The following is a 16,239-nucleotide window of genomic DNA, read 5'->3' as shown; positions in this document are numbered from 1 at the left end:
ATTCATACCTGTAGTGTACAAATTATATCTCTTCAAAAAAAAAAAGAAATCAAAAATAATAGAAAATAGTCATAAAAATGCATGAGACTTTACAAAATAACTTTAGTGAGTGTATGGGTCATCGCAATATTTTCTCAAAAGTTATTGACAGCAGAAAGTATTTTATATGAATTATTGCTCTACTTTCTTACAATAATTATAATAATTCAAGAAAAGTAAGTTATTTTCTGAAAATTTTCAGATCTTCTTATTTTCTTTTTGGTCTGGGAAAATCAGATTTAGTCACAAAAGGAGTTTTAGATATTTGTTTGTGAATAAATCCTTTATGAACACTTTTAACAATATACTTTGAAATCAAGTCTTTAAAGTTGGTTTTTATCACATGCATCATGGTTTGAAGACCATGCATGGACTTATTTTGCTCAAAATGATGTTTTTGGAAGAACTCAAATACATGTGATTGATGAACACTAAGACTTATAAAAACACAAATTTTTAGGTCTGACATAGGTTTTGGTCCTTAGATTTCACCAGCAAGCAACATACATGTTGTTTTTGGGTGCAATCCTAGCACCAAAATCATCAAAGCCAACATGCATGAACATGTATCTGAATGTTCATGAAGAGAATGGTGTAGAAGGGGGAGAAAATGCAAGAAAACATGAAATTTTTGAAAGAAAAGTAAAGAAAATATAAAGAAATTGATTTTACCTTGAATATCAACTTAAAACGATGAAGATTCTTTAGTAAAATGAGGGATATTTAGCTGGAAATTCATGGGTTTTGGGGCTAATTCATAGAGGTAAAGAATGGGGGTTTTAGAAAGAAGAAAAGAGAGAAAAGACATATTTTGTCTCTCTGGGTACACAATATCTCTCGTCATCTCTTTTTTGGGGATATACTGCATGAAAATAGCGCACATAACTCCAAAAATGTGAATAATGAATTGGAAAAATCTCTCCAATAAAAGTTGCTCCTAACATCGGATTTTCTTTAGAGAGAAGGAAGAGAGAAACTTTAGAGAGAAAAGTAGAGAGGTAGAGTGAAAGAGTGAATAAATAGATTGAGTGTTTTTGGGAAGAGCTTTCTTAGGGAGAGGGGGTCATTTTTTAGAGGAGGAGAGAGGCTTTCTCTCTCATAAATCCCTCGTTTCTATTTGTTTCCAAGTTCCTAGTAGGTTAGAACCTAGCTTCGAGCTACTAAGTCTAGCATGTGTCGTGCCTATATGTGCAAATAAGTTTATTAAAATCTCGAACTACCTCAAAATTTTATGGTTATCACAGCTCAAGAGATGGTTGCAAGTGAGAAAGTGTTTGTTACTACTATATCAAGAGATGTTGAAGGGTACCGGTCTTCTAGAGACGAGGATGATGTGAGTATTGGAAGAAATATGTGTCTTATGGAAAGACACTCAATTGAATGTTAAGAAGGCTTCTAGTCATCAGCTTTAGAAGGAAATGATGAAGATAATGAGCCATACTTTTGCTACATGACAACGAATTATCTACCATGTAGAAGCATTGTTTCGTAGGTAAAAGATATGATTACTGAAAATAATTTTGGTTTATCCCTTTGTAAACCATATCTAACCCATATTCAATCAAATATGACCATCATCTATAAAGCCTATGAGTCCGCCATAGAAGTAAGTGAGAAGCTGGAAAGTGAACTGACTTGACTTAGATTACAATTTGAAGATGGGAAGCTTAAGATAGAATCACTACAAAGAGAGCTTGTAATGTCTCAAGATGAATGTATCATTTTAAAAGGAAAATGTTAAATCACCGTTTCTGAATGAAATATTTTAGTTTCTGATAAAAAAAAACGTCTTAATGCAAAAATTGATGCTTTACATCATTCTATAGATATTCTTGAAGCAAATGAATGAATGACTTATAATTTTTATCATCCATGGTCCAAAGAACTAGGTATTGAAAGTGGGTTTCCGAAACCTCTTTCTTTTCCCTTGAAAGAGTTGCAAAATCTAACTTTTATGGGAGACATTCCGAACCGCAAAAATTTAGATACCCCTGTATCAACATTGTCGCCCCTTCCTTAGACATCAGACCAGTTCCTATCCTTGATTCATGAGTTTCAACCCATGTCTCTCAAATTTCCTGTTTCCATACATTTTCTGCCTCTGATACCCATGGACCTGAACCGCACCTCGGATTCATTCCCTCATATCATCCGTACCGAAGTTCAAATTCTAAACTTTGGTCCTTCGAACAATTGTGTGTTTGATTAGGTGTCTAATCCCATAACTATGATTGGTATGCACTTAACCCGATAGTAGCATGGTCCTTTTGGGTTGCATTCACCAGAGCAATTTGACAGGATGGACTTTTGAGAAAGAGGTTATTTGTGATTTATTCATATATTATATGAATAATATATTAATTGAGAAATCATATTATTTAATTGGTATTGATCAAGAATTAACTTGGAATTAATTTAGTGATCAAAAGAGAATGATTAAATTTACGGGGACTGATTAGGTAAATCAATAATACTTATAGTTTGGGCTAATGATCCATGTTGATTTGGGATGGGCTAAATCTATGTGAGATTCCATGAAGAGTAAGTCCAAAGGGCCTATCATATGGATCATTGGAATACCAAAGCATGTAGGTTTTATGTATGAAACCCTAAGGATTTCACACTATAATTTGAACCCCCTAGCTTCCTAAAATTGGCTTAACTGTTATAAGAAGAAACCCTAGCTGATTTTGGTGCCTCCTAACCTCTCTCTAATAAGCCTCCATTTCTTTTGGTGTTTTTTGAAACATTAGAGGTATCACACTTGATGTACTAAGCTCTTAAAAGGCCAAGAACTACACGCTACAACAAAGAGGTATTCATCTAACTAGTTTTTATGTTGTAAATATCCAATTGCATGATAGCTAGGGTACATGCTTTGGATAAAATAAAATTTCATGTATAACTTGAGAAAACTTAGATCCATAGCATTACGGTTGCTGCCGCCAAGGCTACCATTACTGCAGCCTGAAACATCACAGAATAAAACTGCGGAGGTGGTGGCGGAGGGGGCGGTGCTATGTTCCCAGAAGGTCTTGGTATTTTCCTTGGTGGCATGGTTCTATCATAATTTAAAAAAAAAAAAAAAAAAAAAAAGACCAGTCGGTAATACTTCAATAGTAATAACGATTTGAGTGTTACTTGTTTCATCTCATTTGTATTTTTATCACGACTTTATTATTTGCAAGCTATTTGTGTTATCGGGTTATGAAGTCCAGTGCCAAACATTCAATAAAATAAAATAAAACGCATGCGAAATTCATTGATAAACGTTTAGTACATAATGCTTTTGGGGAAATTTGACCTCATAAGGGTCTACATTTCATTAATGCAAAAGATAGTTTTGACATCACAAAAACCCCTTGAATAGTGTAATCACTTGATCGCAGGGTCAACTAACATACAAAAGAGTAGCACCAACGCGTACTCAGAAACTTATACTACGAAGATGTGAGAACAGTAATGAGTCTAATCATTACGATCCTTCCCTGATGGAGTCTGGGATGATGTCGATGTGCCATGTAGTTCTTCCAATCTCTGTTCGGCTGCGACCATTCTCTCTTCGAGTGCCATGTATCTTTCCCGATACTCCCTTGCTTCTGCTCGAGCAGCGAGAAGGCCCTGAATGAGTTGGTCTCTGTAGTGGGAGTCTCGTTCCAGGTCTCTAGTGCGAGCAGTGGTAGACTCTACGATGGCACTCGGCTTCCTGATCTGATCGGTCGTCGTCCTACCATGATCATCCATACTCGCTATTCGCTGAGTCATGACGGGGAGGGCTCTATCAGCCGGTCCACCGCGGATGAGGTCGTAATTGATGGGTTTTGAGCATTCTAACACTTCCTAAGTGTACATGCAACCCTAATAACCTTGAATCTATGTTTTCTCTATATACATGCAAATTTCTTTTTCAAGGTTATTTCCTAACTAGCATGGCATGGGGATTACATAAAACATAAAGAACTAGTAGAGATACATACCTTGTTGTTGCTTGGATTCCTTCAAGACTTTGTGAGCCTAGCACCCCAAATGTTGTGCCTCAAATGCTTCACACAACACCACAAAACTTGGAATAACTTGAGAGAATACTTCTAGCACTCAAAATCGGTTATGCCGTCTCAAGTAATCTTTTAGGTCCGATTTTACTAGCCAAAGGGTTCCTTTTATAGTGGTGTCACAATTAGGGTTTCATTAAGAAGACCCATAATTATCATGACTCTTCATTTCTCATAACCCATGGGTTTGCAACTCCCATGGACTATCCATGGAGCTCCAAATGGTTACATCCATAACCCATAAACCATGGATCATTAATCCACCATAAAAGAATTGATGATTGTCATAATCAACCCTTATATATTTAATTAGTCTCACTTTGATCACAAAATTAATACTAGATTAATACTCGATCAAATACTAATTAAATAATACTATTATTAATATATTAGAACTTATAATATATTAATAATCATAAGTACCTTATTCTCTCATTTAGTCTATCCAAGTATTGCAATGCCATGCAACCCAAATGGACCATGCCGGGTCGGGTCAAGTTCATACCAAATAAAGTTATGGACTTAGACACTATATCCAACAGTCTCCCACTTGGATAAGTCTAATAACTATATTTGCAAATATGACTTCAAAATCCGACTAGCAATCGTAGCTCTTTCAAAGTCTCTCGGAACTGAGATGACGATGATACGCCATTTAAGATAAGTGATCATATAATCCTCTGCTCTCATGATATCAGTCGGACAAACACATGGAACATGGTCTTACTTATTGTCCAGCATTTTTTTCTCGATCTCCGATTTGTTTCGACATAGAACTAAATTGAACACATCAATTAGGTTCTGACTGGGCCCGGTACATGGGTCAAAACCAAATCATCGAGGGGCCCAGATATCGCTTCTATTTCTAGAAGGAACAGATAAACTTCGACTGATATGCTTGTACTAACTACTTGTTGAATTACTCACAAAGGCACGTTTTATAACATCGAGTTACCAATGCGTTTTCGTACAATCAATGAATAACCAATTCATAGTCAACAACTCATATCTCTAGGTTTGAAGATTTATATGATATTACCGTCTCACGATCACTCGAGATAAATTCCATGAAGTGATACAAGTGAGCGTGGGTTGAATCCAATACTCAGCCCTTATGAGTACTCATGAATGTTGTAGCAACCATTGCATTGTCCAAAGCACTTTAGACAAATCATACAAGCCAAATTCATGACAGTCTTAAATCAATACTTACTTCCAAAGTTTGACTGACTATGGATGGTTTGAATAATATGATATATACCATAACATAATTATTCTGGAAGTAAAAACATGCAAATTTGAAACATAGTAAACAATCAACATAAGATAGTAACACCTTACTCATAAATAAATAACAACTTTTATTTATCATCAAATGTCAATTACATTTTACAAGTTTCAGGGATCTAATTATTGAAACTAATATCATCCTTTAGCCCAATGCGCCTTGCATGCTGTAAATGCTTAACCCTGCTCAGTCCCTTCGTGAAGGGATCCGTCGGGTTCTCATTTGATGATACCCTCTTTGCCACGAGGAGTCGTTCTTCTATTCTATGTCTAATGAAATGATATTTTCTGTCAATGTGCCTAGATCTCCCGTGATCTCTTGGTTCTTTAGCCAAAGCAACCGCACTTTCACTGTCACAGAAAATTTCCATTGGCTCCTTTATAGCTGGTACAACTCCAAGGTCTCCGATGAAGTTCTTTAGCCATATCGCCGCTTTTGCTGCCTCGCTTGCTGCTATGTACTCTGATTCACAAGTTGAATCAGCTACTGTCTCCTGCTTGGAACTTTTCCAAGTAATGGCTCCTCCATTTAGGATAAAGACCCAACCTGACTGAGAGCGAAAATTATCCCTATCAGTTTGAAAGCTAGCATCACTATATCCTTCCACTCTCAAGTCATCACCGGCTCCAAGGGTAAGGACCTAGTCCTTAGTCCTTCGCAAATACTTGAGAATGTTCTTTACCGCTGTCCAGTGTGCCTTGCTAGGGTTCCCTTGATATCTACTGACCATGCTCAAAGCAAAGGCCACATCAGGGCGAGTACAAGTCATAGCATACATGATCGAGCCCACATCGGAAGCATATGGTATCTGACTCATTTCAGCTATCTCAGCCTCTGTACTCGGACTCTGAGTCTTACTTAGTTTGACATTACTTTGGATTGGTAACTCCCCTTTCTTGGAATCTTGCATACTGAACCTCTTCAGTACCTTATCCACATAAGTACTTTGACTAAGTCCAATTAGTCTCTTACTCCTATCTCTCAATATCCTTATCCCTAGGATATAGGCAGCTTCCCCAAGGTCCTTCATAGCAAAACACTTCCCAAGCCAGACCTTAACCTCCTGCAAAGTTGCGATGTCGTTTCTTGTGAGAAGTATGTCATCCACATACAACACCAAGAAGCTAACTATGCTCCCACTAGCCCTGACATATACACAAGACTCATCCTCACTCCTAGAAAAGCCAAACTCTTTGACTTTCTCATCAAAGCAAAGATTCCACCTGCGAGATGCTTGTTTCAATCCATAAATGAATTTTTCAAGCTTACACACTCTATTAGGGTACTTTAGATTGACAAAACCCTCTAGCTGATCCATGTAAACATCCTCAGCTAACTTCCCATTAAGGAAAGCAGTTTTGACATCCATTTTCCATATTTCATAATCATGAAATGCAGCTATGGCTAACAACACTCTAATAGACTTAATCTTGGCCACTGGTGAGAAGGTCTCATCATAGTCAACTCCCAGAGTTTGAGTAAAGCCCTTCGCAACCAGTCGCGCTTTATAAGTGTGTACTTTCCCATCCATCTCGGTCTTCTTCTTGAAGATCCATTTGCACCCAACTGTCTTACGACCTGGTACATTGTCAACCAAGTTCCAAACTTGATTGTCATACATGGACTGAATCTCGTTGTTCATAGCCTCCTTCCATTTCACAGACTCAGGGCCTGCCATGGCTTCCTTATAATTAATAGGTTCATCCAAATCTATCAGTGTACTATCACTGATAAATGTATCACCTTCAGTGGTGATGTGATAACCATAATAAAATTCAGGTGTGTTCCTCACCCTAGTGGAATGTCTTGGAGGTACAGACTCGTCCATCGGTTCAACAGGAGTTTCCTTCTCAGGTTGGCTGACAGAGCTTGAGGTTCCTTCACCACTTGACTCTTGAAGCTCTTCAAGGTCAATTTGCCTTCCACTGTCCCCTTGGATTATGAATTCTCTCTCACGAAAGACTCCTTTTCTTACTACAAAGACCACATTATCACTGGGTCTGTCGAAGAGGTAACCAAAGGATCTCTGTGGGTAGCTGATGAAAATACACCTCTCGCTTCAGGGCTCAAGCTTGTCATGAGTCTTACGCCTCACAAAAGCTTCACAACCCCAAATCTTGATGTGGTCCAAATTGGGCACTTTCCCATTCCACATCTCTTGAGGTGTTTTGGCAACCTTTTTAGTAGGGACTAGATTAAGGATATGGGCGGCAGTCTCTAAGGCATACCCCCAGAAAGAGATTGGTAACGAAGGTCGACTCATCATGGAACGAACCATATCTAGCAGGGTTTGATTGCACCTCTCAGCCACACCATTCAACTGTGGTGTCCTGGGAGGTGTCAATTGTGAGACGATCCCACATTCCTTAAGATAGTCAAGGAACTCAATGCTAAGATACTCTCCTCCCCGATCGGATCGGAGCGTCTTGATGTTCCTGCCCAATTGATTCTCAACTTCCTGCTTAAACTCTTTGAACTTTTCAAAGGTTTCTGACTTATGATTGATTAAGTAAATATATCCATATCTACTGTAATCATCAGTAAAAGTCACATAATAACGATTAGCATCTCTTGTAGCAACTCTGAAGGGCCCACACACATCCGCGTGTACAAGGTCCAACAAACCTTCACACCTATCACAAGTACCTGTGAAGGGTGACTTTGTCATTTTTCCAAGTAAACAAGACTCGCAACTATCATCTTACTTGAGGTCAAACGATTCCAAGACTCCAGCCTTTTGGAGTTGGCCTATGCGCTTCTTGCTAACATGTCCAAGACGACAATGCCACAAAGATGCTTTATCCAAGCTATCAGAAGAATCAATATACAACACATTATTTCCTAGATTGTCTACAACACTCACGGCTTCATATACACCATCACAAGGTATTGCTTTAAAGTAAAATGCATCATTGTAATAAACATTAATAGCACTATGTTTATTATCAAATGAAAATGTAAAACCTTGTTTATACAAGCCATGAAAGGAAATAATATTTCTCGCCGTTTCGGGCGAGTAACAACACTTATTCAAATCTAACATTAACCCATTATTAAGCAATAAAGAATAAACTCCTATCTTGGTAATAGGTGATGCTTTCCTATTGCCCATGACTAAGTTTATCTTCCCGTGCTTCACTTGCTCACTTCTTCTTAGTGCCTGCAAATCAGTACAAATGTGAATACCACACCCTATATCAAGCACCCAAGAATTAGTATTAGATGAGTTGTTAGACAATATTGTGTAAATACCTGCATGGGTGGGTTTAACCTTCCCATCCTTTACATCTTGCAGATATTTGGTGCAGCTTCGCTTGAAGTGTCCCTTATCTTGGCAATAGAAGCACTGTGCTTCCTTTGGGTTCGAAGAAGGAGTAATGGGACCTTTCTTTGTCCCACTTGAAGAGGAACCATCAAGAGTCTTGCCCTTGGTACCCTTTGAAGGGCTTTTCCTCTTCTTACTCTTCCCTTGCCCAATTGCAAGAACATGGGTTGTTAAAGGAGTAGAAGTAGCAACCGCTTTACCCTTAAGGCCATTTTCAGCTTTCCTTAAGAGTCCTTGAAGTTTGCTAACTGTGACTTCCTCCTTATTCATATGATAAGTCATACGAAACTGATCATAACTTGAAGGTAAGGAATGGAGAATGATGTCAATCGCCAATTCCTCAGGGAAGTCAACATTGAGCTTTAGCAATCGGTCAACGAACCTCTGCATCTTCTGCAAGTGACCGGTGATGGGTTCACCATCCTTCATCCTTGCGGTTATCATGGAGGAAATGATTTCATACCTCTCTTGACGCGCGCTCTGATGGTACCTTTCCATCAGATCTAGGTGCATCTCATAGGGGTAGAAATCTTCATAAGATTTTTGGAGTTCCGGAGTCATTATGGCCATCATGATGCAGGACACCTTGGTGGCATCCTTCTCATGTGTAAGGAACTCCGCAAGCTCTTCTGGAGTAGCAGTGGCTTCATTAACAACTTTAAGCTCCCTATCAAGGACATATTCTTTGTCCTCATAGTGGGTAATCATCCTGATGTTTCTGATCCACTCATTGAAGTTGGAACCATCAAAGATGACCTTACCACACAAGTTCATTAGGGAAAAGGAGCCTGTAGGGTTTGAGCCAGCAGCGTTATTGGAAGACATCTGGAATGGAAGGAAGATAAGTTTCATTAGATTAAGAGTCCTTAATAAGTCACCCAAATGAGATATTAAGGCTAGGATCCAACAAACTATTTATAGGTGGAAGAGGGATGCCGTAATCCACACTATAAAATATTTGAAGGTAGGTAAATGACGATTTACCAATTTCCACCATAAGAACGAAATATTTTATTATTAGGTTTTATTGGTTTTTGAAACTCCTAGATCTTTTGAGATACATTGAACTTTTCAATGGCATGTTTGAATCTCGAATGTGCCCTCTCAAGTTTGTGACTGGGATGCCGAGGATCACAAACAAGGTGTGAATAACCATACAAATTGACTTGGTACCCTTAACAATATTACCTAATCGATGTGCCGGTTAACCACACACGCTCCACCGATCTATAATAAAGTCAAGTTACCCTTTGCCACTCTTACTAGTCCATGTTAGTGTGCCGGTTAACCACGCACGCTCCACTAATGACTTGGTAAGGTACAAAGTGTAATTTTATGGGCTAGCACCAATTTCACATTTTCCTAAAGTAACCAAGATTGGGAATTTATAATGTATAGTTACTTTATAATTCATTATACTTTTAATGAGAATTTAAAGTCATATCCTACCCGTTCGGCTAATGACCCTCCACCGATCAAGGAAGCGGTGGGTGACAGTGGACACCCATTAAGTCACCATTTTATAGGCAACAACCTTATACCCCTCTTATAGACCGGCTTCGTGAATGAGTCCTACTAACGGTAAGAACGACATATTCTTATACATATCTATATAATAAAATTATAATAACAGTATAAGGGTTGATTTTTAAACCTTTTAAAAATCTAAGGTTTAATTTGGAATTAAAGTGTAAGACTTTTCAAATTCCAAAACTTGAGGGCAAGAATTGAAACTATTCCAAGTCTCTTCAATTTTGTAACTTATGAGTTTTATTGGTTCATAAAAATGAAGACTCTTCATTTTATGAAACCTCTTTTGTTCTTTAAACACAAATTAACGAAGTGACCTTTGGTTATCCATAACTTGAGGACAAGTTATGGACACCATTAATACAATTAAGATCAAGAATTAAACACACATGGTGGTTACACATAATTCCTATGATCTTCTAAAAACTCATAAGAACACAAATTCATGTCAAGGAATTTCAAGAAATCATATAAACATATATAATACTTTGAAATTGTTAAAAGTCATGTAAAATGGATTAACATAATCATTATCATTTTGAAAAACAGATTTTACAAGTCCAAAACAGATTTGGATAATGATTCTAATCCATTTCCAACAACAAAAACTCGAAAAATCTGCCCAGCTCGATCCTACTCGGCGAGTGCATTATCCTACTCGGCAAGTCAGTCGTCAGAATGCAAAATTTTCGTTTTTCAAGTAGTATTGCATCAAGTATACAGAAAACAATCCTAGGCTCTGATACCACTGATGGGTTTTGAGCATTCTAACACTTCCTAAGTGTACATGCAACCCTAATAACCTTGAATCGATGTTTTCTCTATATACATGCAAATTTCTTTTTCAAGGTTATTTCCTAAATAGCATGGCATGGGGATTACATAAAACATAAAGAACTAGTAAAGATACATACCTTGTTGTTGCTTGGATTCCTTCAAAACTTTGTGAGCCTAGCACCCCAAATTTTGTGCCTCAAATGCTTCACACAACACCACAAAACTTGGAATAACTTGAGAGAATACTTCTAGCACTCAAAATCGGTTATGCCCTCTCTAGTAACCTTTTAGGTCCGATTTTACTAGCCAAAGGGTTCCTTTTATAGTGGTGTCACAATTAGGGTTTCATTAAGAAGACCCATAATTATCATGACTCTTCATTTCTCATGACCCATGGGTTTGTAACTCCCATGGACTATCCATGGAGCTCCAAATGGTTACATCCATAACCCATAAACCATGGATCATTAATCCACCATAAAAGAATTGATGATTGTCATAATCAACCCTTATATATTTAATTAGTCTCACTTTGATCACCAAATTAATACTAGATTAATACTCGACCACATACTAATTAAATAATACTATTATTAATATATTAGAACTTTTAATATATTAATAATCATAAGTACCTTATTCTCTCATTTAGTCTATCCAAGTATTGCAATGCCATGAAACCCAAATGGACCATGTCGGGTCGGGTCAAGTTCATACCAAATAAAGTTATGGACTTAAACACTATATCCAACAGTAATAACCTCGTTGGTCGCCATATGGTGACCGCTGGCGTTGTTGTCGGCTCCACCTTTCGATCGTTGTTACCCAATGGAGCTCAGGCCCGTTGTATCCAAAGAGGTGTGCGGGCACCCTCGCGATGTAAGGAGGGTTGAATACTTCAGGTTCTTCTTAAATTTCATTCTCAACCATGACTATATCATCGTCTTCCTCCTCTTCTTCTTGTTCTTCATCTTCCTCCTCTTCTTCTTCTTCTTCCTCGGATTCCTCTTCGGGTTCCTCCTCGGGATCCTCTTCGATTTGTTCTTCGGGTTCCTCTTCAATCCAGCCGACATTTCCCTCATTGGGAAAGTACGGGTCTCCTGGTAGATGAAATCCTGCCATGTCGTCTGCACGAGAACTGCCGGGGGGGGGGGGGGGGTAAGAAGCACATAACGGATAATAATAATAACCTTGCGCTATAGCAATATACAAATACTCCTATAGTATTTTAAATGTTTATATTTGGTTCTTAGAGCATTCTTTGTAGGGTGAAGTTAGGTTATTAGATTTGTTGCCCCCTATAAGTATCCCCCGGTATGAGTAAGTTACTTCTCGGACAAATATAGTTGATCAAGTTGTATCCTTCCCGGAACTGATTACTAATACCAAGGCATACTCGGAGCGTTCAACTCCTCTTCTTTTACTTTATGTTCTTCTAGTTAGGACACTACACGAGTATGTAATGCATGTAGGTATACTTTTAAACAAGAAAGTATAACCCGTTAAAATGTTTTAAAATCAGAGACTTTTAGTCCCAAATGTGTTTATAGTTTGTATATCCTATGTTGTTTGATATACGTAATTCACTATAAACCATGCTCTGATAGCAATCTGTCACACCCCAAACCAAGGATGGCGGAAACGTCCGGGGGTGGACGACTTCATGTATAGTATCATAACAACAATGGCAATAGTGATGAAAGTGTACACAACCAACATATGTATAATTGAAAGAGTTACATCATTGTATGAATTACATGTTTCAAAATCAATTAAAATATGTTGACAAAATGTGAAAAGATTGACACCTTAACGTCCCATCCTCGAAAGCACTTGATTACCTGTTTAGTGATTTCCTGAGAAATACAAGTTGTTTGAAAAAGTGTCAACACAAAGGTTGGTGAGTTCATAAGCTTTTGATAGTAAGAGTTTGGAAATCGATCTTTTTAGTGAGTCGTATGTTACCAATAAAATCCAATATTTTCCTTATAAAAGTTATGTAGTCCTAAATACCAGGACTGAGAGTGAACAAATATTTGTCATACTTAAAGATACAAAAGTGATTTTAAATCGACATAAAACCCCTTTTTTATTTATAAAAATTCCCGTAAACTTTATGTGTTTTGAACTCCCTGTGTGAGTCGCTATAACCATACTATGACTAGAGGTAACCTGCACAACGTCTTTCAGACGCCCTGATCCTATGACTCTTGTCACCCGCAGACCTGCCGGTCCGGCTGTAGCTAGCAACGAGGTGTGGGATGTCAATCCCAATATAGATCTATACACAATTATCACGCTCTCCCTACAAGAGATTCTGGTTGTAACTTACAGGAATTTATATCCCGTACTCGAATGTACGGGGAGAGAATGTCTCACAACTGAAGTTAACAAGTTTACGTGTAGTGTGCGTGAGTACAGAACCTTTTTCTGTGGGAATAAAACTGCCGAAAAGTGTTTGTTGTATTAATAGAAACATAAACCATACCTATTATATTTTATCAAAACAAGGGTAGTAGTAGTGATGTATATAAACTATACTTAACATAGTTTATTCAAACGTTTGTATGTAATGGATATAAATTGATTTTAACACATTGTTATTTCTAGGCTTTATCTAGTCAAAAATCCATTTTTTAACTGATGTATATCTATATATTAAGACAAAATGTCATATATTGTAATTACACATAATCACATAAATATATATACCTTGCTCAACATGTTACAAGGTGAAATGAACTTGATAGTATTTTTCTGTTGATAAGATTTTCTGTAACTATTCTTAGAAAAATTTGTATAAAAATCATCAAATGTCCAAATCAAATTCCAAAAATTCTGAGAGTTTGGAAAATGAGTCTAGTTTGTTCATAAATTTTCCCATGATTTTTAGTGACCTCTAACTTGTGTGAACAAGTCCATAATCACAAACTGGTCCAGATTGATGTTTAAAATGATAGTCAGTTTAGTAAAAATCACCATAAATTGTAGAAACATCGTATGGAGATGTGCAAGTACTCATTTTAAAGATAAGAACTTGAACTACTTGCACCTTGTACAGTTTTGAAAACAAAACTGTTTTAGTTGACCAAAACAGTCCGTGAATGGAACCCAACATTTCTAATGTAAGTTGTTAGAAATATTTAGTTGTGTTCTTGATGACTTAACTTGTATTCTCCCCCTTAAAACATAAGACAATATGAAAATGTAGGGGTATGAACTCACCTTGAGTGATTTCAGTGGTTGAAGGTTGAAGAAGAGAAGTGTTCAACTCAAGAACACTTGAAGGTTTACTTTGAGGATTCAAGAACCTAACACAATATTGATGGGGTTTGTGTAAGCAACCAATGATTTTAGTGGAATGAAGTGTAATTATCACAAGGAGGATGAATCATACTTACCAAGAGTGGAATAATACGTGATGATTAGCCTTGGAATCTCGAATTTGAGAGAGAAAGTTTGAGAGAAAAGTGGAGTTGGATCTTTGGTGAAATAAGAGCAAATGAGAGAAGTAAGGAGAGAGGATGCGTTGTCCAGCTCTCAAAAAACGTGGGAGAGGCTGAAATTGAGTGGCAAAAAAGGACTATGATGTGACTAGGGATGGTAGGGAGTAGTGTGGGTTAATCATGGAGTGGGTATGGTGCTTGCTTGTGTCAGAAGTTAAAGGAAAGTCAACACTCCACCTCAATTATTCACCCACTAGATTTTATTCCTTTAATAAAGATTTTCATAAAAATAAGTTTAAATTATGAATATTTAGGGTCTTATATGTTAAAATATGATTTTTGGAGAAAATCTCGCGTTGAAATCATGAAAAACAAGCTCAAAATGCTAAAAATATTGAAAACCGGGCAAAAACTGCCAAAATCCGAAGTTTGGGGCCGGAGGTTCGGTCTTGGTCCTTAGAAATGAAAGTGGGAGAAGAAACCGAGAGGGGGTTCGGTCTTGGAAGAGTAACCGATAGGAGGGGAAGGAAGACCTGATGTGCGAAGGCGGGAAGGGAAGAGGCAAGGCTCGGTCTCAGTTCTTGGCTGGGGCAGCGAGGCTCGGTCTCGGTTCTCGGCTGGAAAGCGAGGCTCGGTCTTGGTTCTCTCTTGGTCTCGGCTGTCAGCTAGGGTCTCGGTTGCTTAGGGTTTCGGCCTCTAAGAGGTTTCAGCCTCTAAGAGGAGTTTCGGCTCCTCAACGTTAATTTTCACGTTTTTACCCCGTTTCAAGCCATTTTTGACCCGGTTAAGGGTCGGGATGGCCCAAATGACTATAAAAAGTTACGGGAACTTTTGAGAGAGATTTGGGAGAGATTTAAAAATCGAGAGATAGAGTGACTATGATTGAGGGAGGTTTCGTTTGTGACCTTTTTGAGTGTCCAGCTTTGCAATGCGAGGTCCGTAAACCCCGTTAAGCCATGTTTTAAGGCCCCGCACACTCCCGATGAGTGTGCAATAGTGTTTTATCACTTTGGTTCAATGTTTAGCATTATTAAAGCTATGAAATTTCAAACGTACGAATTTTCCAATGATATTTTCTCATTAAAATAGTGGGTTGTTTAGTAAATACACAATGTAAACCCTAATATACAAGGGCTAAATGGGTCGTCCGGTTTGACTTGTTGACTTTAACTAGACCTGAAATTGACTATTGTCACACTAGTACACATTGATGTGTACTGGTTAGATCCACCACAAAGGACGATAAACCCTATTTGTCATGATTTACTAAAAGTCCAGTAAATATGGTTATGCTTACAACATTAAGTGTAATTCTGAATCATTGAAAAACTTTCAATGTATACCACAACGAATAAGAAGAATCTATTAGGCAGAAGATAAAAGTTTCTCCAATCTGAAAGGAAATGAGAGTACTTTAGTATCGTGTTTTATGATTATCCTAATGATTATGGAACCATATCACAATTGATCCTCCAAGTACACCATAGTGCATTTACATGACTAAGAAGAGGTATCGGAAATTGTTGAAATGCTTAAATCATGAATGTGAGTCATAATTCGTCCCAAAATCAAGTCTTTGAGTTATACTCCAAGATTTTGTATTGAGTGACATGTCCTATGTAGGTTTATAACACATCATGAAATGTGGAGTAGAAGAGTTTTCTTACTCATGAACATTTGAGATTGGTAGTTGTGATGTTTTAGATAAAACAAAGACCAACTAAGACCGATTTGTATGAAGTGTTTTCTTGATAAGAATCCACTCTCACTCTTGAATATTTG

Source organism: Lactuca saligna, chromosome 2 (genome assembly GCF_052625555.1).
Source record: "Lactuca saligna cultivar CGN05327 chromosome 2, ASM5262555v1, whole genome shotgun sequence".
Classification (NCBI taxonomy): Eukaryota; Viridiplantae; Streptophyta; class Magnoliopsida; order Asterales; family Asteraceae; genus Lactuca; species Lactuca saligna.
This window is presented reverse-complemented; position numbering follows the sequence as displayed.